This window comes from Formica exsecta, unplaced genomic scaffold (assembly GCF_003651465.1).
Source record: "Formica exsecta isolate Colony F162 unplaced genomic scaffold, ASM365146v1 scaffold122, whole genome shotgun sequence".
NCBI lineage: Eukaryota > Metazoa > Arthropoda > Insecta > Hymenoptera > Formicidae > Formica > Formica exsecta.
The window spans coordinates 2,346,370-2,371,696 of record NW_021848556.1 but is presented as its reverse complement, the minus strand read 5'-3'; the positions used below and the strand labels follow the sequence as shown (position 1 = coordinate 2,371,696).

General features: G+C 38.3%; 1 protein-coding gene across 1 annotated transcript in view; it reads right to left on the bottom strand.

The window, feature by feature from the left end:
- The window catches only part of LOC115244919, a 239,805-nt gene extending 219,112 nt beyond the window's left edge, over positions 1-20,693 (bottom strand). The window contains exon 1 of the mRNA XM_029822936.1: positions 19,716-20,693. The gene's annotated coding sequence lies outside the window, so the exon portion shown is untranslated. The remainder of the gene's footprint in view (positions 1-19,715) is intronic.
- Positions 20,694-25,327: the final 4,634 nt, after the last annotated feature.

Sequence of the window (25,327 nt, the reverse complement as noted above, 5' to 3'; positions counted from 1 at the left end):
TTCGGCGCTAAAATATATTCTGACAAAAGATAAGCTTTTTAATATTAGTTTATTAATTTTTGAATAACTTAAAGATATTTTTAAAGTATACATATAATAAATAAAATTATAATGACATTTATAATAAATTGTATTATTTTACAATTCTAGAAAAAATAATACTTGAAATGTATTATCCGTATTTCGCGGAACAGTTTTATAAGATTTAAAAATTACTGTTACACACACAATATGTGCGAATCTACGTTAAAAATCTTATTATATATCATTTTAGAATTTTATTTTTAGTTTCAAACTATGTAGAGAATACGCCCATAGTTATAAAAGAACCTATGACGCTATTTGTGTGACTCAAATTGCAATATCTCGATTTTTGAGATATTCTAAAGCGTTAAAAGTAAAAATCTATTTCAATATAAAATAGAAAATAATAACAGAACACTGCACAATCTATTTTAAATATCTTTTCTCAGAATAGTGTACTATCATTCACCTAGTAAATGAAGCAAAATAATATAGAATCAACTACATTTATTGCAATAATATACTAAGAATATTTGAAGAAATCACGGGCGATCAATAAAACTTCCTCCGCGCTTCTCGCGATCTTGCTTCTCGGCTGCGGGAGGCAAGGCAATAATCACTTGTTCGTCGGTTTATCTGGCCATTAAAGAAAACGACCTGTTAACCGAGGTATGCGCAGCGATAGCGGCCGCCGTCCAATAAATGTCGCGTTAGCGCGTCAGTCTAACTTACGCGCCCATTCTGTCATCTTGCGCGGGTAACGTTATCGTCGATTATCTCGTCGTACGGATCGATGCTCGGGATCGTATTCATGTCACTATGCTGAACAACAAGCGTCGTAACTCTTTCACCATAAGTATCAGTTTCAGACGAATGAATGTTCTCTTTGAAGAAATATAACATTTATTAACTCGATTATCTAAAGATTTTTGATAAACTGCATATATATGATAACATAACTATAAATAAAAAGCAAAGTTCTGTATGAGTTATCGGAAAATAAAATGTGCATATTAATATATTATACGATAATGGCTTTGTAGCATATATAATAACTATGATTGTGATAATTCACTATTAATTTGTAAAATATTTCAGCAGTAGATTATAATTGCGATGTAGAATCTGAAATGGAATCTTGAATCTCATTCGATTTCAGACTATAGTCATGTGATCTAACATAAATTTCTTCCGATATACAAGAAAGCCAGATTTCTCTGCAGTTAAATGCACAAGCAACTATAGTTTAACTCATGGTGAACCATGGCACCAGGCGATGGGAATGTAAAATGTCTAATTTCGACAAAACCGCAATAGCGAATATAATACGAAGCGAGCGATATACACGAGCAGAGAACCGACCGCAAAAAGAGACGGGAGGATATCGTCTAATACCCTTTGCCGAAGCTCAACTCGGAAAATACGAGCGATAAATCACACCCCGCGCAAATGACAGATGCAAAAAGCGCCGTACCGTTTCGCGGTGAGCAGAAGTTAGGATGGGTTCGATCGTTCCCGCGGAAGCTGCGGCGGGATCCCGAGCTCGTGAGACGCTCTCTCGGTCGCGATCGCGCGCACGCTTTTTGCGGCCACGTCGTGACGCGCGAAAGCCAGTTTATCATCGCGTTTCGTGACCGCTGCATGTCCTGCGGGCTGCTGCCAAGAGCAAAATACAGCCGGAGCAGCGACGCGACGGGAGTAGACCGGCCAGCCGAAGCTTCCGCGGGATAATATTTAGTATTCCCACGGCGTCGACTGTCGTGGCTTATAATATTTCGCGTCATATTAATATTCCAGAGGGACGCCGGGCCGTGCACTCGGCAGGACAACCAAGGACGAACCGTGTAGCCGCCACGTCCGCGCAACGGTGTACGGAGACGCCTCGGTAGCATCCTTGTTACGAGGGTAAAGCGAGAAGCGAACGAGGACTATTGAATAAATAAAGAACGATAGCAGATTTATAAGGGTGGACTAAGACTAAGGCTTTGATTATTGATATGAAACTGCCATTACGACAGCATATCGAAAATCACAGAAGAAAACCTCAATGTGTATCAGGCCACGACAGAATGGAAAAGCGAGTTGCGTTTTTGAATAATTCAAAAAAAGGCGAAAATATCGAGACCATAAGTTTAAGATAAAAGAATAGGCATCTTGATTATTAATACGAAATTGCATTTATTGTTGTTTTATTTATATTAAATTTATTTTTAAAAATATATTTATAAATTTATTTGTACAACAATAAAAATTGTGATTAAATAGCATTAAAAGAGCATCTGAAAAATTCAGTAGCGACTTTAGTCTTAATCAAGCTCTCTTGAAAAAAAGGCGGTCGCTGTGGATCGAGTTATTTCCAGAAAAAAAAAATAGCTTTAGAGAGAAGAAAGAGCCGCCAAATTATGTCATGAGACAGCATTCGCTGCAGCACCAGGTCACCGAAGATCTATACCGTGCATCGACCGAGAACGCGCGTGTGTAGGAGGGTAGCCGCAAATTACGTACAAAATTCAACGGTGGCACAGTCACCCCGCTCGAGTTGCGAGGCAGATTGAGAGTAGCGGCACGTGTTTCGTGCATTCGCTGTTTGCGACATGCTCTCTCGATCTTCCACGTCGGGAACGTCGAAACATCGCGAACCTCGTTCAATGATTCACGAGCAATTCAGTCAAAGATGTATACGGCTGCTCCTTTTTCCGAAACACGGTCTCCCGAAAGAGCAAATAAATATGGCCCAATGAAAACTGTCACTAAAATGTAAATAGTGATCTATCGGTGAATTCTTATCAGGCGAGATTATAGTGAAATGATTCGATTTTTTAAAACATTGGCAATGCTACAACTTTAATTTAATTTGCAAATCAAGCTTAATTTACATTGATTTGTAAATCTGAGATTTACGAGTTTACGAACTTTTATACGTACTTAATAATTTTCAATCAAACGCAGAAGATATTTGAATCAAGTGAACGTCTTGCATCCTTTGTTTATACGTTTCGATCTGTCAGCTTTGAACATTGGTTCAATCAAAATTTGATTAATGTCGATTCAATTAAAGAAGGCGTATTTAAGCCGTCATCATAAAGCTGGCACATGTGTCACATCAATCGCGCAATGAGGCTACATCGACGAGGGGTGCGGTCGCATCCCCGCGCGATTACAACCGCTCCTACCCCCGATTACCGTTGTTCCCTGTTCCTGCCATCCCCGCTCCAGACACCTTCAAACAACTCCGAACCTGTGTCGAACGTGTCTCGGGAGCACGCGACGATATCGTAACGATGTTAGGGCGGATGGAAAGGGAAGCTTTGACGAGAGACGATCGATGAGAAAGAGAATATACGACAAGAAGGGAGGATGAGAGAGAGAGAGAGAGAGAGAGAGAGAGAGTGCGGTCGCATCCCCGCGCGATTACAACCGCTCCTACCCCCGATTACCGTTGTTCCCTGTTCCTGCCATCCCCGCTCCAGACACCTTCAAACAACTCCGAACCTGTGTCGAACGTGTCTCGGGAGCACGCGACGATATCGTAACGATGTTAGGGCGGATGGAAAGGGAAGCTTTGACGAGAGACGATCGATGAGAAAGAGAATATACGACAAGAAGGGAGGATGAGAGAGAGAGAGAGAGAGAGAGAGAGAGAGAGAGAGAGAAAGAGAGAGAGAGAGAGAGAGAATGGTTAAAGCGGGAGACCGCGAAGCGCGTCAGGCTCGGCGAGAGAACGTCGTTGGATAAAAGAGCGGCGGCTATTCAAGAAAGGGACGGAACACGATTTATTCGATATGGTAAAACGAAACTCGTGGGAACTACGAAAGAGTATACGCAAATATATATGTATATATACAATTAAAATAATTTCATATTATTATATTGATGCAAACTTCATATATAAATACATTATATATTTATATATAATATATAAGTATTTATATTTTATATTATATAATTGTATATGTGTGATTTATATAATCATATGGTTTATAATTTATTTCAATGCAGTGATTTAATTGTAGAATGTTAATATAAAATAATATTAATAAAATCAATTAATATTAATCTAGCTTTATACATATATGTCATATTAATAGATGTATGTACATATAAAATGTAGCAAGAAAAGCGGATATATTTAGAAAGTTATATTTCCCCCTGTCAATAACAAATTAACGAGATAGATATATTTTGCTTGAAAAAATAGTTATTTATTGTAATGTTGGACAATCTTTAGAAAATCAATATATACACAAATAAAGAAATTCATCAAAAACTGTATCTAAATTGATACTAATCCTCCTTAAATAAAAGATTACATACATATTTATTGTTCATAACAGGTTCATAAAAAAATCAGCTGTATATATAAAAGTTAATACATGTACATAAAACTAATAATGAGACAATTATGAAGTCGCGAGCGGCAAATATTATTAGATGAAATGAATAATCTTTTTTATCGCATTTCGCCGCAAAGTATATCTTCGAACAATAAGTAAATCGGAGTTATAAAGGGGGCGAGGTAAGCGAGATACACAACGAGAGGCGAAACACAGCGGGTGGAATAGAACGCAGCGGAAAGGTTAAAGAGCGAGAAGGAGAAGATTCTCGGTCGTCTTCTCGCGGTAGACGAAGCCATTTACGGGCAGGTAAGCGGTTTCCATTGTCTATGAGGTATAATGGAGTAATCTCGCGGTGATGCACCACCACCAAGGCCGACATTCAAATTGCGCACCTTTTACTTGTATGTGTATGCATATGTGTGTGCGTGATACATACTGGCCAACATCGTATACCGGGTCTTCCGGTCAACAGAGCCAACACTATCGTCGATATCGTAGACGGTGACCACACTCGTCGTCAAGACAACACAGTACAACTATGTACTTTCGTGAATTTCATAATGCTGACCGAGCATTGCTATACTATACTCGCGATACTCCATACAAAAACTACCCAATTTAGCGGCGGCCAAGATTTTACGTTTATTAATCCCCTTAACTAGTAAAGTATCTAGAAATAAAATGTCGCGTACATTTTTTGGGATATAAAAATTGCAAAAATAAACGAAAGATTATTCAAGATCTATTACTTTTTATAAGAATAATATTTTTAATTAATGATTATTAAATCTTAATTTTTTGCAAGACTCTTATTTTAATATATAAAATGACACAGATACCATTTTATATAAATAATATACTTTATCATTTAGAAAAATCGAAACGGAGAATCGTCCATCCGGTTCCAACCACCCAAATTCCTTTTAATTACCGCACCTAAATTCCCGTATTAATCGTCGCACGTATTTCTGAGTAAACAATATCATACCTATTTGTCTTCATTAAACTCTTCGAAATACTTCAGCATGATTAAACGCTCTGAAATGCGAGCTTCTTGTTACGGCCCTGGGACTCGTGGTTTACCCGTAAATGTACGCGTTAACGCACACATCCTCCCGCGCACACATTTAATGCACACATACACACAAACACGCGCGCACTCGCTCGCCTACGAACGTGTATGCGATGGTTACGGCGATATATCATCGCACGTCCAGAGTCATAACGTGACGCGCAACACGCGAACGCATCAGTCATTTAGCCGCAAATGGAATCTGCTTCCTTCCTCCCGCCGCATTTCCGCGCCTTGTACACAGTATTTTGCACGACCGCGCGCGGCCATTGTGCGGAGAAGCCGCGCGCATGAGCTCGCTCATTTGTGCGAGGATGACGCGACGAATCTACCATCGCTGAAGGGAGAGAGAGAGAGAGAGAGAGAGAGAGAGAGAGAGAGAGAGAGAGAGAGACGAAAGCAAAATTTCGGAAATGCCGCGACACTTGGATATTCGATGCTCGATAAACAGTCACTCTTTTCGACTTCTGATCGCTAATATTAATCTTTGGATTGGCCAATTGGGTAGGAGGGGCATTAACTTTGGGAACACAAGCGTGGGGTGACTCAGTCACCCTAGATCTCGCTCTCGACAGCTATACAAAAGGGATTTGATGAACGATGATGACCAAAATTTGAGTTCTTTGATAATTTATCACGTAAATCAATCAATGCTTTAACTGTCATGTACAATTTTTTATACAAAATTGACGAAAAATAAATAATTGTACAGTTTATCTATTTATAGTCTATTTGCTAATAAATTCTTTTTTCTATCAATTCTCTTTCCAACATTTAGATAATTATAAATACAATTTTATATTGTAATAGTAATTTACCAGTTTTTGTTTAAATCCGTTTTTACTTAAAATAAATAAAACCATGATTTAAACTATCATCTAAGATTTAATGCAAAAAGATTGAAGAAAGAGATATATTTCAAAACTATATTATTTCCTATATGAATTATTGTTATATATTGTTAAAAGAATCAGAAAATATATCTGCCAATATTTTCGCTCCCATCGAAAAGCTACTCGAAATGAATTGTCTGGACACTCGATATCTTCATCAAATTCCAATTGTTTTTGGTTGGAAATTGTTACGAAGCATATCATTATAAGGCTTCTCGTCTCTTTAAATTTTTTTCCTTCTCTTTCTGTTTTTCTAGGATAACATATCTGACGTATATATTTGCTTTGGAAATGGCGAATCAAATAAACAAAGTAATCGAATTATTTCACTCAATATGCTATTAATATATATTAAATATAAAAAATTAAAGACGCGATGTGTATGTGTGTGACTTTTTATAGTCACATTCGTAATATATTATTTATTAAAATAGAATCGTATATATTGTACATATAAAAATATATAAATTAAGCGAAATTGTCACCAGTTATATCGATCTGTATGTTAATGTTTTTATTCTTAAATATAATATTGAAAGAGATACAATGTGCTGTCAAATTTTGTTTCCTAACGTTATCCTTCTTGTATAATGCCCTACCATGCGAGATCTGTCCTTATTAAATTTGATAAACTTTAGATTCGTGATAGAACGACTCATAATGGACAGGTGAGACGCTGCATAGAATTGCGATGTTCAAAAAAATGTCACAGAATAGCGAGAGAGGCATACACGATGTCCAATGAAATCTTACGAGAAGGAAGCCTGGCAACACCTGCGTCTCTAAAAGAGAGGCAGGCACCTGCGATACTCGTCCCTCTTTCTCCTCGTTCGTCTGTCTTTTCTTCACCGCTTAATGGACTTTAACGAGTCCTGAGGTATGAGCGCAGAAAGGGGGAAGAACGACAGACGCGCGAGCCACCGCGGTTAAATTAGAAAACTCTCGGGATCCCTTGCGGGACCGAGGGGGAATATTTAAATTAGGTAAACGCCCTACGTCATGCCGTATCCTTAATGAGTTGGATGAGGGATCGAGATTTTTCAACGATCCCCTCAACGAGAGCCGCGCGCGCGTTCCCCGCATTCCGTCTCGTCCCTTTGAGCAGGTGCGAAACCGGTATTTATTTTAAATCGTGTGGACCAGGATCCTTGCAGTCGCACAAGGATCGCATGATCGCATATGTTATGTGTTTTAAGATCTTGTAGACGAGAATAATTATTATAAAAAAATGATATTATAGACAGAGAAAGAGAAAGAGAGAAAGAGAGAAAGAGAGAAGAAACTAACTTGAGTTTTCAGTCACGAAAAATTGTTATATATTCCGCAATTTTATATATTACATGTTTATATGCTGTCAAAATTTTACGCGAAATCAATTTCTTAATCAAATTCATAAGAGACATATACAGATTTTCTTATTTTTTATAATAATAAAATATAATTCACTCTCTCAAATTTACTAACAAGGGAACTTGGCGAACCCGAAAATTCTGATTTTGATGAAACTTTTCAGACATATAAAGGGGGGGAGGGAGGAGGGTCAATATATAAATTTAGAAATTTTCAGTTGCAGCCCAAAAATGGTTCTAAGAGGTGAAAGCACCCCTTATATGTAAAACGGCTTCTTGAGAAAACTATTTGAGATATTAAAAAATGTTTTATACAATTAAAAAAATAATTCTTTCAAAAAAAAATTATTTTTAAAATTTTTTATTAATGTGGTTAAATAGAGCTGTTTTTATCATGAAACTTTTGTACAAAACATTTTTTGCTATCTCGAATAGTTTTCGAAATATATCAAGAAAAGCAAACAACCGATCTACATATAAGGGGTGCTTTCACCCCTTAAAACCGTTTTTGGACCACAACTGAAAATTTCTAAATTCATCTATGACCCCCCCTACATGTCTGTAAAGTTTCATCAAAATTAGAATTTTTGGTTCGCGAGGTTCCCTTGTAAGTGATATTTAATATTGCAAAAGATTGTATGTATTTGTGTTGTCACTTCAGTTGCAGTTATTCGTTATAAATAAAAAAATATTGCTCAAAAAGCTTATTTACTGCATTCATATTTTACGTATTATATATATGTCAATTTCTCTTAAATACACTTAAAATGATTTACTAATATGACAAATATATATTGTTCGTAACAATTTATACGTCAATAATGGCGGATTGTGTATTTTTGTTGGTCAACTAGAGCGGCGGTTATTGAATTAACACACAGATATATAATTCCTATCCCTGTGTGTACGCAATAATGCAGACCTCGCAACAGCATCCTGGCTGATTAATACTGCACTGGCTGCCTTCTCTCCCCGTGAATATTGCTACAACGGCGTTACAATAATTATTATTACAGATCGTTGAATTATTCCCCAATAATTAGACGAGTTACGTTGTTATATCAATATAATTCCGGCGGTCGCGTTCACGACGCATATAATGAAGCTTGTCGTGAAATACAGTTTGCGCATGTATGTATCTCTGCCCGATTACATTCGAGAGGGAAACTCGTTCTCACATAAAAGGAGCCGGTAAATCCTCACAAAACTCAAACGTAATGAAGCGCCTTTCTTCCCTTGTACCATTTTAAATGCCTAAGGAGCGGAGCAACGACAAACTTCTTCGAATAACGTGCATCGTCAATCAAATTAAAAAGTCAGTAATAAGTATTTTTGAAAATTCTTATATAAAGAAATAATATATGTAAATATATTTAAATTTTTAAATAAAAACAAAATAAAAAATAATGGGTGTAATGGAGATACAGTATGTCACAATCTAATTAAAAAAAAAAAAAAAAAAACAGATAGGAAATATTAAGAAATCAAAAAAGATAAAACTTGAGCAATAAATCAGTTTATTTTGACAAACTCTACTGCACTTGTCTAAATTTCAATTAAGCGATCGTATCCCGTTCACTATCGCAAGCATCAAATACCCGACACCGGTGTCGTTTCATAACAATTGCCTAAGAAGCTCGCTCTAAGTGGAATCCTCTTTGTACCCCAGAAAGGTGTGTCGACGATAAAGAGAGAAGAAGCATCTCACGCGATCAGACTTCATAAGCGTAAGCGAAGCGTCTAGGAACCCTCGAGAGAGAAGATAAGCAAGCTCGTTGTCGCTCCTTTGAATCAACGTCGTACCGCCGTGGTTCGTGGCGGAACGCTTCGCCCTTGAACCCTACCGAGCCAGATGCCGAGGGTGTGTCTATCGTCGACGTAACGGACCGACCCCCGGATTCGACCCTCGCGCGTCCCTCGCCGCTACTTTATATTCGCCTCAAATCGTGCATATTTAATCGCAAAACCAGCTACGATCTACTTTCCCTATGAGAGTTAATCGCGCCGGGACGCGCGGTAAATACGCACTGCCTGAATTCGAAATAGAAAGATCGGCAGCGCCCTATCTCTCTTTGGGATGAATTTTCGGGAGAATTCCAACTGACGCGCAGTGAATCTCCGAGCCCGAGAGAGGCAGTTCGCTGCATACGCTATCGGCTAAAAATGGAGACAGTTTTCCGATATGAAACATTTCCTATCCAAAATAAGTAAATTAAAAGAAATTCTGTCTTTCGCAGAATTGAATTCCTAATCTTTGAAGTGAAAAATTGATTCTATTTTTTATTGCGTTTTTTTTTTTTTATTATTTCTCTCCTAAGAAAATAATGTATATTTATTGGATATATAAGAAGTTGTGGAAAGAATAGTTTCTGAATTGTTTTACTTTAATAGAGAGAGCATTTAGGAACTTTAATATTTAACTTTAAATATAATTTATCAAAAGCATAGCAACAAAATTTTTTAATTAATGAATTAGTAAAATTTTTGTCAATTTTCTAAAAATAATCTATTAGTTGTAAGATTATGTGTATGTAATATAAAAAAAAATGTTTTCGAATTTTCCTTTCAAATACAGCTATCTTGCTTCATTCGTGTTACGCATACGTATATAAAAAACTCAGTTTTTGTTTGCAAAACTATTGCTACCTTCGAATGAGTTTTTTCTTAACAAATCGCTATCAAAAAATGCAACAATAAAATTATTTAAAAAAATCAATGTAATACACACGATTGCATCGTAAAGGAAATGTCTCCGATTCGAGTACGAATAGGAGCGTCGCCGGGGTACGAGATCGCAGTTACATAACGCTATACGAAAGTTACGCGACATCACGTGAAAGGGCTTTTTCGTTTTTCACATTTTTCATCGCTTTTCCGCGCGGCGCAGCGCGGCTCGGAGCGGCGCCGAGATACGGAATTACAGTGAAAAAGGGGACGCCCGGATGTAACACGTCGAACTGTCATCACGAGGACGTCTCGCGCGAGTGAATCGTTCCAACTAAAACCGAGCGACGTGTCTATTTGCGTCGTTGCTGGCATATATCATCTATCGAATGAGAACGACGGAAGTCGTGCAAAAGGACTGCTCCGGGCACTCGCCGGGAGACAATTAAAAAAAAAAAAAAAAAAAAATCCAGTTGCCATATTTAGTGACGCTTGCGATTTCGAATAGATCGAATGCAAACAGCAAGATTTGTTCCACGCGAAGAGAAAATAATTTTATTTTATATTTTCCTATATCTACCAGATATTGATGTGATATTGTGGTCGATGAACATCATTATGCTATTAACGCTGAAAATAATTTAATCGATGCAAAATATATATGTAGAATTATAAGAATATGTGCAATAATATTTTTAGAAAATTGAAAAAAATAATTACGATAATTATGCCCTTTAAAAATGTATATTAGCATTCTAAAAATATATTGACGATTATTTAGAAACATAAAAATATAGTTTTATATACGATACTTTTATGGAATACACATCTAACAATAAAATACCACGCATCCAACAATAAAATAAAATATAAAAATTCATGCAAAAGTAGAAGATCGCGGATCAATCTTTTCCGGACCGCGAGAATTCTTCACGATATTCAATCATATTGCAACAACACAATAACAGCACATACGTGTAAGAAGAAATAAACTTTCTCCCACCGGGAGGAAATACTCTGGGAAATTTCAGTTTGCCGAAAAATCCTAGATATACAACGGAAACCGAAAGAAAGAGAGAAGAAACGGCGGAAAAGACGGTATCAAGACGGAAGTGCAACGAACGCGCGCGCGGGCGAGCCTTTATCAGCCTCCAGAGGCACGTGGTCGCCGGTACAGGTCGAGAACGACACCGGATATAAGCGACGGATAAGAAAGTTTCGCGGCGCTATGAAAAATGCAACGGCCGAGTTATCGTCGACGTGAATTTTTCATCGGTGCGAGTTGAGTCCCGGTCGCGAGAGTTACTCGCGAGATTCTCGTCCCCCTCATCCTTCTCTTTCCCAACCTCTTTTCTACGTCGGTCGGTCCTTTCCTCTCCCTCCCAACCGTGCCAAACGGATGTAACAAGCATCACGCGTAAGAAGTTCCGGTCTGACCGCTGGCGGAACCGTCCACAGTGAGCGACGCCAACTTCGTGGCTTCCGGTAACAGTCGCATGCATGATGCAAGTACCTACACTGAAGCAACGGTATTACGAAATAAAGAAACATGTCTTTTCACTATTTGTTAATCTCTTAAAAAAGACAATTTTCTTATATTTATAAATAAAGACAGAAGAGAATTAAAGCTTACATATATTTTATGATAAATTGTAAAATACGTTGAACTTGAATGAAAAAGTGAATTCTTTTTTTTCTTCGACAAATTGCATATGTGACATTTTAAAAAAGAAATATATTTATGCAAAGCATATATATTTATATTGTTCCTAAAAAGATCAAAGAGATATTAAGAATTTTCGACTTTGTGTGTGTATCTCGTGTTTCGCGAACAGATTAGAATTTACAAAATATTAATTTAAAAGTAAAATTTAGAAAACATAGCCCGAAACTTTATTGTGTATAATAATTAATTATTATTGAAATATTGATTTTGTATGAAAAAATTCATTATACTCAAAAATATTGAATATATTTGCGAAATAGCTTTTCATATGCAGCAATTGCATTGAACTGTTTTTTATACAGAAAAATGCTAGTTTATTTTATATGGCTTGAAATTTTTGTGGCTACTGTCCTAAAAATATTATAAAATTCGAACCATATTGTTTGTCTCGGACATTGTTTGTTGCAATAATAGTACAGACAAAACGGCTTCCAATTGAATGAGCGTATGTCATGGAACCGCGCTATTACATCTACATTTTGACCGCACGCTCGTTTTCTTTAACGTTGTTTCTCTGCAATAGAACCCAGTTTCCAAAGTGTTGCTGCACTGAAAGCGTAGCGAAATTCTTCGCAGAACTATGCAGACGGTGGTGGTCCGCGTTGTGGAGAGAAATAAGACGGCGCCTAATAAAGTTCCGGCGGTACGGCCGAGTGTTTTCCCTGGAAAATGTCTTCGACCCGACCCCTTGTCTTCGAGTATCTCCATCGAGAAATAATCACGACCTTAGGGGTGCATCTTAAATCTTCTTACTTTATTGCGATCGCGGTTGCGATACAGCATCGTATCACATTTATATAGTGGAAGTATGCCAAATATTTATCACTAGCAGTATGCAATTTTGATTCAAATTTTTTATATACAGGGTGCCCGAAGTCAATCGCATCACCCGTCGTGTGCAGATAGAGTGAGTTAAACTGAGTAGGAAAGTCCTTTACCATTTTGCAATTTTTGTAATAATTATTGAGAAATTAATTAAAAAAGATCGACAATTCGCGTGAGTATAAGCGCGCAGTAAAAAGGGACAACTCATTGATGTGTGGTTGCTAGGATGCGAGAATTTATCATTACGTATCGCTCGTACGTAACCGTTATCATTTGTAGAGCGCTCCTCCCAAAACTTCGTCGCGCGCCTAGTGACCGCAAACTTTTGGGTTGTCTCTGGACTGTCCTTTCTCGCCACTTATACTTACGCGAATTAATCGAGCATTTTTAATTAATTTCTCAATAATTATTACAAAAATCGCTAAATGTTAAAAAACTTTCCTACTCATTATCAGTTTAACCCGCTCTATCACACGACGGGTGATGCGATTGATTCCGGACACCCTGTATATCAAAATTATTTTACATTTGTTTTTCTGGCTACTGAAATTTTTATGATTATGTTTTCCGCCTAAAAATACAATTTTTATTATATTTATATATTTTCGATAAATCATTTATATATTAAAAATACAATGCTTATAAAGTTGACATTAATAAAAGATATAAAAATAATTTCGACATCTCTTCTCATACCTATCTCATTTCTTGTTAAAGATATAAATACATTAAGTTAATTGGTTTATTTCCCCGCGAAATGTCAAAAACGACAAAAATATAATTCACAATATTAATCGCCTTCGTACCTGAATTTTATGAAACCAATACTGTACATATATTTTAGTACAGTACTTTTTTAGTAGAGTCTTGTGCTATTGTTTATACAATTTTAAAACTCTTAAATTCTTCCCTCAGAGTTTTCCACGTGATACATAATGTTATCGCGCCAAAAGATTCTCGAGATGTGGTATTACACGACGGTCGTATGTAACATACAGACCGAAATCTCGCGAACGAAACGTCTTGGCTTGCAATCGTTTTTCGAGAGTTTTCTCGGAAGTCCGTAGGATCTAATCGCGCCCAGATATACGTTATTTTCGGAAGGGTAGTCACGATCCCGGAGCGAGATTTGTCCCGAGAGTAGGAGATTGGAAGCGAGAGAGATGAGTCACGGAAACGGAGATACGAGTTTCGAGAGGCAGATAAGAGGAATTCCATGGGGCGTGGACGGGATAAGTTATCCTCGCGTTTCCGCGTGTTCGTGCGCGCGCGCCGACATTATTTCGTATCTTGCAGGACACTTCAGGCAATGAGGACGTCCTACCCCGGCACGCCGCCGGAATCCATAACGAGGTCTTATCAGTCTTAGTCCGACTTCCCTTCTTTTTCTCGCGTCCGTTCGTTTCTTCCCTCTCATGCGCTTCTCTCACCGTAAAGGACTCTAATGTTATCCTCTTTGTCTCTCTAAAATTCTTCAACCAAAATGGAGTCCCGCTTACGGACGCTGCTCCTTCGCTCGCACTCTTGTCTAGCATTTATACGCCGCGAGGTGGTTAGGTGACGAAACACGCGTTGCTTTGAATTAAAATCATAAATATGAAAAGTTATCTCTCTAATTTCTCCGCATAGAAACTAAAGAATATTCTTATGTCTGTCTAGATTGACTTGGTTGCGTAATATTTTATTAATAAATAGCAATAATGCAAAAAATATAGATAAAAGAGTTAACATACATCTTTTCTTATATAAGAAATTAAGATCTTTTATATCCCCAAAATTATTCTAAAAATGAGGATAGCTTAGGACGAGATATGCAAAAAATAATGTTCCAGTTTGATAATATTTTTTACAAGAACAAAACTATTACTTATTATTATATATACGCATTTGACTTTGTTCTTGCTTAATAAATTCATAAAGACGCACGATCGAAGGCAAGATGATGAAACCGATGGCAAAGAAGCTGGAAGCGCGCTCGACGTTCCACGCCAAAGAACACCGGGATGAGCAAAAAGCCGGAAGGTCGCTCGGCGTCAATTAATCGAAACATTCGATTTGCCGTCGTTTCTACCAAACCGGTAGCAACGACGAAACTACAATACAACACGCGGCCGCTTTACAACGCTCCGAGCGCTAATAACGAATCCCGGCGAACGATTACATGGCGTGATTTCGCGCAGATTGAACGAGTGATTAATTCTCGCGGCCAATCCTACCGTGTCGTCCCGTCGCCCTCTGCGGATTCGTTCTCGGCGGAATCCACCCCTCCGGGAGAGGATACTTTAATCCCGGCAGCAACGGAACGGTTATTAATTCGTAGGTCGGCAGAGAGGAGAGTGGAATGCGAAAGGGCGGAAGGTTCGGGCATCGAGAGGCGTCGGGCGAAAGTAAGGCTAAAAAATAACTCCGTTGTTATCGTCATCATTGCGCGATTCGTTTCACGACACTTCAATTGGAGTGGAGCCACATCATTTCCATCAAACGCAATATTGCGATTCTCTCTGCAACCGTGTGTGGAGAGAAGGACCTCGACTCTGATTTTTTATAAATGCATTGAATCGACAACGCTTCCTTTTAACTCATGATTATTTGCGTGACGCAAATTGTTTCTAGAATCCAGAAAGTAAAATTGAAAAATGCTGAGCGTTATAATAGTGTGTAAAGATAGTTCAAGGATTATATTTAAATAATTTTTGATATCTATTTGATGCGACACATATAATTACACATGATAGTCGTAAGTCTCATAAACGTGTTACATTAGATTATCCATTTATATATAAATTTCATTCTGTTAGCTTTATTTTATATCAGTCTTAATTTTTTTTTTTTAAATAAAAAATTTCATTTTTCCGAAGCAACGGTTTTTAATTTATCGCCATTATCACAAGTAATTTTCAGATATTATCATTATTTTCAATTGTATATAAAAAATGGAGTAACTTCTCTTATCTACGGAAATCTTTTGAACATCTTAAATCAATCCTTCCTTAAGAAGGATATTAGATTGTTAATAGCGCTCGAGTTATAACGGATGAACTTTCGGAGGTGCAAGTAGAAAATCTTATTCTTCCATTAATTACAAATGCACTTTACCTTGATTAAGAATCTTACTTCGAGAGTCAGTTGCCGGGAGACTTAGTATCGCAAATTAAAAAGTTGTGAAAGTAGCTAATATCCCTAATTAAATTTTCATCGAGAAAAGAGAAAATAAAGTTGCTGATAAAAATTTGCAAGGTGAAAAAAAATGATATAAATAAATATCGCGTGATAATTCTGTCTTCAATGATCGTGGGTCGCGCCAGTAATGCCCGGGATTCGCGTTCGCAGACAAAATATATACGTTCGCGATTATACGCACTAACAACAGAACGGACGACAAAAAGGGTGGGTAGCAGCGAGAGCGAGGGGCTATTCTTCTGCATTGATTAATGCGCCCCGTGGAGCTCGAAACGGTTTCGCGACCCTTTCTCTTTCGCTCGATTCAGGACGACTCGCTCCGCGCGACGACAGACTCATCTCCGATTTTATGCCTCGTTTGAGGCACGTCCCACCAGCCCTTTCCCGAAGACACCCTCGACGACACGACGACGATCCCGACCCTCCGACAACGACGACGACGACGACGACGACGGCACGAAAATCACAGACCACGAGATTCGCGGCGCGGAGAGAACGGTCTATTTGGTATTTAAATAAGCGTACGTGTACGCGCGCGCACAGTCATCGTTCGAGGAACCGTATGGGTCTATAAGTCGAACCGACGTCGTTTTTTTAGCAAAACCGGGGAAGGTTCTCGCAGAAGGTTGTACATGATACTGCGAAGGTTACGATCGATCGGGGCCGCGCAAGGCTGCCGGTGAGATTTTCTGTTTTATGGCAACGACAGGGAACCCTTTCCAAAGGTATTTTGGACGAAGGTATATTGGAATAAGGCGAGAACATCTTTACGCGCAGATACCGCCCACAAGTTCTCGAGTACAGCTGCTTTGAGGGAAAAATTGTCTTTGATCGAGTAGTATAAACGTTAACCGGAAATTTCTATATTAATTTTCAATGATATCCGGATATTAAATAGTGATTTTTATACTCGATAATCGCCGGATGATATCTGTACGACGTTATCAATTTGTCTCGTTACTTGCTACTTGTCTCTCTCAACTATACATAAAATTCTAAAAGATTCAAGTTAGATAGTAATTTTAAACTTTATAAGTATCGCTGACCAGACTTATCTCCCTTAGTCTCATGATACTGTTATAAACGATATTCATCGTGTCTTAATCCACAGGTATCTCGGACAACGCGAGCCCTTGAAACAAAGTTGTCGGGTTTCTCGACAAGAACTCCGGAGACACACAATAACGTGCTGCCGTATTAAGCACGCTAAAGTATAGGGGCATCATCTCCGCTCTGCAAGCTTCATATACCTCGGCGTACCGTTCTAAGAGAAGTCAAAGAGAGAGAAAAAGGGAAGCAAGAATATAAGCATTCATATCTGCACAACAAATTTCTGCTTCCGGCGAGCATCGAGCTGAGAACTTTCCATTTCTTTTCTCGCGACTTCCCTTCATAAATTTGTAATTAATTCAGCCAACAATAACGAGTGGAATGTACACTTACATTCCCCGCCCCCTTTCCCCAAAGAAGAGAGAGAATTCAGAACGATGGTAATATCTGTCGCGCCGACCTGCGACGTGCCAAGTCTATAGCGAGGGAGGAAAATTATAGGTCTGTTATTGTGTACTTTCTCCCCTGGCTTTTCACGCTCGATCATTTATTTACGCCGAGCGACACTCGATTCCACGAATCGATCGAATTCTTCCCGAAGAAGCAATTCTTTCTCTTATTATCTTAACATCATAACATTTCAAAAGCGAGCAAATGTAATAAAAATAACATTCAATACTGCCGTAAATATTTGTAATTAATTCGTAATATTTGCACCTAATTAATATATTATATTCAATTTAAAGAAGTTAAAATTTTTATTTACTGCCAAAATATTCGGAAAATAGATGAAAAATATTTGTCGTTACCAAAGTGATACACAAATATTTTTAAACATGCATTTCTTTATAATATTATTATGCAGTACAAATTTATAAAAAATTTTTTAAATTAGATTTTCTTGTCCCCATTTAAAAAATTATTACAAAAAAGCTGTTTATTATATCAGAATCAACCTACATTTTAACAATAAAAAAGCCGTACTAAAATATATAGTTGTTAGAGTTGACTTTTTCATTGAAAACTAAAATAAAATTCCATTAGCAATATAAAAAACAAAAAAAAAATTAAATTATACAAAAGCCTAACCAAAATATATCTGAATTATATTAAAAGCTATGCAATAATAATGAGTTTAATTTATCTTTGTCTCTTAATGCACTATAAACATTGAACGAAGCGAACTCTGCACTGTCTATTAAAGGGTTAATGTGGTCAACGGATCATCTTTGAGAATATAAAGAGACTCTCCAAAATATTAGAGGCAGCCCGCGTCGGTCATCGTGTAGCATGTCGGGGGCATAAATTATACCAGAATGGAGAATGTGCCCGCACGAGTTCTCTCGTTTGACTACTGCTCGCTTTGTCCATTTCGTCGGCGTATCTCTAACATTAGACTTGTTAAAGACGATTAATTTTTCGACAATGGGAACAAACGTTTCAAAGCACGCGAGATTTTCACAATTTCCGTTGGTTTATAAGATTTTTCAACATCGGGATATTGAATCAAACAAGAATATTTGCAAGAAAATTTCTAGTATATTTTGCGATATACTTGCGAATTGTATAGTGCATACGAAAAATACGAAAAATCGCGAATACGAAAGAATGCATGAAAAATCCATTCAATGTTGAAAGTTACGATCAATTGCATCTGTTACTGCAAAATTATCAAACTTGAAAAACATGTTTTGCGTGAAATTGTACGTAATAAAAAATAATTATACTACATGTAGAAGATTGCAAATTAAAAGCGCAAATAGAAGTATACAAAAATATATTCGCAAATTAATGGTAGAGAAATGTCAATGATTCATAATTATTAACTTTCATATATATTAATGTCATTGTAAATTTTGTAATTTGGTAAAGATGAAAAAGAGAAGAGAGAGCAGTGAAAATAAAATAAATCATTAAAATGAACCACCTCGAATTTAAATACACACAATACACTGTATAATACATATTGTTTCGTAAAAACAAAACAGTACAAAAATGTGTTTTGCAAATGAGGCAATATCAGATTCAATTATAATTATATTATTTAATTATAATAAAATAAAAAATTTTTAATAACAAAATTAATATTAAGCTCATTAATTTTCTCACGTGACATAAATAATTTTGTAATTCTTTAAACATTAAGACACAGAGTTGTCAACGCTAAAGAATGTTAACAATAAGTTACTCGAATGTAAATTACAGCGAGAGATTAATTAACGCAATCGACTCGCGCCATTAAGTTCCAACGCGATCGTGGGTGGTTAAGTAGAGCACGCGATGTTCACGCGAATACAAGTCGCGCGATTAGCGAGTCTAACGAGGGCGGATACGCGAGCGTCGCGACGAAACCGTAGAGTTTTAAATCAACGGTGTCAGCGCAATTTGGTCGGTCGCCAAGTATATAATTTACAAGCGTAATAATTCAAATGCACAAACGCCGAAAGTCTACGACGGAGATAATCGCGCGAGTAAAATTCGCCTTCTCGTAAACGTTAAGTTCGTTAGCTCTCTAGGGAAACGTCCCGGAAAAACAGCGCGACCGCGCGATATAAAGGTAGAGTCATCAACGTTGAAATAGGCAATTTTCCTTACTTTTACGACGATCAGAAGGTGGTGAAGGATCTTCGCAGTATCTCACCTGCCGCGTTAACCCCGTTCGTCACAGAATACACCAAGAGAGAGAGAGAGAGAGAGAAACAAACGCGACGAGAGAACAGACAGCGTCACGTGTCACTGAACCGCCACTTATAAAAGTTCACACCGACCGGTCGTCGCACGCAATCACCGTTCCTCGTGAGAGAACAACTCCCGATCGCTTTACGGGACAGGCTTCAGGGCAAGTAGACCATCACCGGTTAGCGTTCCTCTCCGGGGATGGGCTTCGAGCTAGGTCGCGCACCTCGAGGCGTCGCGAGCAGGCGGTTACAACACCCGGTCGCGTCGATCCTCGTCGTGGACGCGTTTTTCCGCACTCCTCGCGGAGGAAGCGCGGCGCGATTCCGCTTTCCCCCGGGGCCGAAACGAACGATGGGAAGAAAGCCAAAAAAGAGCGAAGAAAGGGCCACGCGTTCGCGAGAGAGGGAGAGAGAGAGAGAGGAACAACCGACGCGGCGACGGCGGCGGCGGCGGCGGCGGCAGCGACGACGACGACGACGACGACGACGGTCGCGTGGTATCGATTCGTGGCCGTGGAAAGCCGGCGGCGAGGCGGCCCAGAGAGAGCTTTTTCTTCGCTTTCTCTCCCTCCCTCCCCCGTGTATCCTTCTCTCTCTCCCCGCCGCGGACGACACGTTTAAATATCCGTCTACGTTGTGTGTAGGCAAACGCGTGTTCCGTTTTCGTCCGAGGAGGCCTCGTGTACCGCGTGCACGAGGTCGTTTCCGAGAGTACCGAGACTCTCCTTCCTCCTTTTTCTTTCTCTCTGCGCGTGTATACGTATGTAAAACAGGCACCACAGATCGGAAACTGCTTCGGGAATCCTACGAGCGCGAGAGACACAACGTGCGTATGACTGATACTGTGCGTGTACGTAACACGGAAGACGGACGCGTCTCCCTCGAACGTCCGGGTCGGACTGAACGGAGGGGCACCCGACAGACCCGCGTAGTCGTTCGAGGTACCGTCTCCCCCCACCCGGAGGAGCCACGCTTCGGCTTTCCCAACCCTTGTCGCGCAATCTCCCCTCCCCAATGTTCTTCCACCCTACCGCATCAGTGCCGTATTCCAAGTTGGATCTTCGAGTCCCGCGAATTACGAGAATTGACATCTCTCTTGGAATAGCCATTCTCATTTATTATAAAGTATGATTCATAAATATCGGGGAAAAATCGACAAAAAAAGGAATTTTTTGGATGACCTGCGCGCCTGAAAAATGTTTCTAAAAAATCTTTCCGCAGTAATTAATTTCGTAAGATGTTAAGTGTTCAATGTTATATTTTTGATAAAATTTTAATCGATTTGATTCAAATATTTGCAAATATATCTTGTGTATGAATTTATATTAAAATTTTATGCACCAGTTTTAGTATAGTAAAGTTGTCAATTTAATAAAACGAAAAATTAAAGTAATTTAACGTTTATTAGTTATGCAGGAATTTATAGTACTGTAATAAAAATTTACATAATTTATTTACAGGGAGGGGGAGGAAAGGAGGAAAAATATATATTCAAGAAACCTATCAAACATAATTTATACGCAATAAGTACTTATAAAAATTAACAGTTACTCCGCATGAATAAATTTTATTAATTAAAGTAATGTATGTTTATCTTTCCCCAATTTTATGAGAGAATATAAATTTAAAATAAATTTAAATAAATTTTTAAATAATATTGATTTTTTTAGATATTATATCATAATAATTTGAGGAATAAATTTCCTCTCTTTCCACGAATAGAAGTTTCTATTATGTATTTGTTATGTTTATGAAATCGGTGAAAATAGCGCTAAATAATAGCGTTAATCGATAATATCTATCGCCCGTTAAAAGCTATCGCGTAAGCATAAGAGTACTTGTGTATATATTTGCGAGTTACATTATTATCTTCATTTATATGTTAAATTAATATCTCTTGTGAAAGAGTTTATGCGCGAAATGAAAATTTTAATAGACCTTGTGCCTCACATTTTTATCCAATTTTTTTATTTTTCTTTTGCGTTAGGCACTAAATTGCTTGAAAAATGTAGCGCTTGAAGCGCTTATGCTGTATAAAAAAAATATTACGTATAAAAATCTATTTAATAGTTTCCAATAAAATTTTCCAATATAATTGTCTCTATCAGAGAAAAGGTATTTCTCGAAATAATAGGTCTATTTAATAATTTTTTTTTTTTTTAATTGGGGATACTAAAAAATACATAGATTTTTCCAAATATATTGCATTACTTTACAAAACTAAATTTGACTCAAGATTCATAAAAATTGCGAAATAAAAGTACACGTATGTGTGTGTTACAAATTATACATATATTACAAAATAATATTGTATTGTAAAAAGTTCAAAATTTTCTGTCGATTATTGTCGCGATAGGATTTTCAATGTCAAATACAAATGTATCACACGTTATTGTGTTCGCTTTTGGCTTCCGGTCTCGATGTTCCTCTCATGGGAAAGAAAACCATCAGTGTCCGATATGAAAAAGATATCGAAGTGTCTCGCAAGCATCCCATTTTCCCCACCCTTCGGAAACGTTACCCACCCATTGGCAGAACTGCAGTCCATTCTCGGCATACCTGATCGCGCCGGGCAACCTCTGCTTTTTCGGGCCAGGTATGCTTTGCCACGATTTCATAAAGGTTCTCGAAGAGCATGTCTCGAATGCTGTCGACCGCATCCTCGAAGGGCAACAAGAGAGACTAAAAATCATCCGTCTGTAGCTAACATCCATCCTTGGTATTTCGTAGGAAAATTCACGGAACTTAGAATCAAATTGCACTGTTCAACAAGCAACGAAAGAATGTTGCGGAATGTGTGTAAAGAATATTTCACAAGTCGCATTTTGCAATACAACTCGAGCAGCACAAATACACGTTAAAATAATTTCTTTGTTTATTTTCCTTTCCTCTGTTTATAAAAAACATGATTTCTATAGTCAATCGTGAATTATTCTTCGCGTCGCATTATGTATAATAAAGCCGTTAAATAATTGTACTCATATTAATATAACATGATGAAAGTTGACAATGCCAAACAATTTCACATTGATAACGCATATTTCAAACATTGACCCTCATTTAAAAAATTTCTTTGATAATAAATGTCATTAAAAATATATCGAAATATTTATAGAGATTCGTTAAATTTTATTTGATTAAATATTGGCTTTTTCTTTGATATAATTTTTTCATAAGATAGATCCTATTTATATTTTAATGAAATTCTATATTTTCTTTTATACATTTCGACTTTTACTCGTCCCATTTCACATTGTTAATGTACAGTAGACTTAAATCGAATCTGATAGTTATCTGTCGTAAACAGGAGTCGATCCGTAAACAGCTAAGACTTCAACGACAGGCCGGGCAGTTTCTTTCCAGCGCTAAGTGCTAATTTAGTTTATGGTCCAGTGACATTTGTTTCAGAAGCCGAACGACTGCTCGCCCGACGCGGGGTTCTTTCCGCGTCATTTGCCAAGATTGAAAACACGGAATTACTTGTTGGTGGACGGCGAGAGAGTGTAAGAGAGACTATGCTTTCTCGCTGGGTGGATGGTGGGTGCTAAAAAATGGTAATCCGATCGTTTCCACGGCGCACCGACGAAGCTTTACCGCGGGATACGCTAGTTATCTGTCGTAAACAGGAGTCGATCCGTAAACAGCTAAGACTTCAACGACAGGCCGGGCAGTTTCTTTCCAGCGCTAAGTGCTAATTTAGTTTATGGTCCAGTGACATTTGTTTCAGAAGCCGAACGACTGCTCGCCCGACGCGGGGTTCTTTCCGCGTCATTTGCCAAGATTGAAAACACGGAATTACTTGTTGGTGGACGGCGAGAGAGTAAGAGAGACTATGCTTTCTCGCTAGGTGGATGGTGGGCGCTAAAAAATGGTAATCCGATCGTTTCCACGGCGCACCGACGAAGCTTTACCGCGGGATACGCGAAAACTCACCCTAAACCCTAAACCAGGAGTCCCCCTCCTTTTCTCTACAAACCGACCCCATTCTCCACATATTCTCCCAGATCCTTTTATCAGTTTTCCCCAAGAATACGATGAAAAGGGACGAGAGCCCTCTCCGCCGAATAGTAAAATATTTCACGTTAGACCCAGGGCCCTTCCTTCCCCAAAAACCCGAGCGCATATCTTATATCGCGGAAGCACTCAACGAGGAATTTAATTCAATCGCTCACTTCCGAATGTCGATACGAGAACCTCGGACACGCATTATGTATTTTGGCAGCATTCTTAGTCCCGTGATCGTTTATCCCTCGCGAAAAGATTATCTCCCCACGCAATACTTTCTCATCTATATATCCCACTATAATTTCAATTTATTTAAGTTTTTATCCATGATCTCATGATAAAATGTTGTAAAAGCTATATTAAGATAATAACAATATTATCCTAGAATCTTAATTCAAATATAAGCAATATAAGCAATACAAATATGCAATACAAAGAATAAATAAATAAATTTTGTAGAGCCTTAGAAATGTTAATTGTATATTTTAAAATTAAAATCGTACGTCGATAATCGCTAAATACGTTCTTTTGAAAGAAATAATCTTACGTAACATTTCTTATTTCATAAATTAATGTACGACGAGAAAACAATGTTTACAAAATACTCTTATTTACCAAAATTCAGACAGATTTTTGCCGAGATGCGACAAACTCCACGATATTCAAGCTTTTTATTTACGACGTACAACAGGGACATTCACTTAGATTAAAAAACGCTCGTTTTATGTTTTGTTCTTCAAGAACACAAACGATCTTACGGAACGGAAATTGTTGCTGACGCAGACTCCTCGAGTAGAGGATTTTCGGGCGCGTTTGCTCCGCTCCAACCGCAACGCGAGTTACGGATAATAACGGCGGCCTATCCGGTAGCCACCGGAGTCAAACCGCAACCCATCGGCATACGCCGCACGTACGGGTGTACGTGTAAAGCGCATGCGGATCTCTGTACGTACAGAGATGTGTTAGGGTGAGTGCGCGCACGCACCTGCGCACACGTACTTCACGTATGTATGTAGGGAGGACTCGGAGGGATGAAAACTGCACCGCGCAATGTTACTGGTACAGTTCTCTCAACTCGATCCGACTCGACTCGACTCGACTCGACTCTCGCACGCATTAATGCAATGCCCGAAAACTATCGTGTAAATCCAAAGCCGCGTAAATCAAAAGCGCGCCGAACAAGAACTGCTTGTACTGCGAGCGCGCAAAATCGGTTCTCGCTTTGTGCGAATTTGATTTACACGCTAGTTCGCGAGAATGCATTAACCGCGGCAAATCGAGAACTGTCTGTAAGTGCTCGATACGATACGGACGACGGCGAGCGTGTAAAGGCCAGCGTACTACCGACAGAATGCAGGGTTGCATTGGGACGCGTCGTTCTAGAGAACAGCATGATGTATCCCTGTACATCCACGCAGTCACAACCCGCAGGATGACCGTTATGAATTTTTATACATGGAACAATGTGTGATACTTTATACGAATTTAAAAAAAAAAACCACCATAGACGATTTATTATTTGTC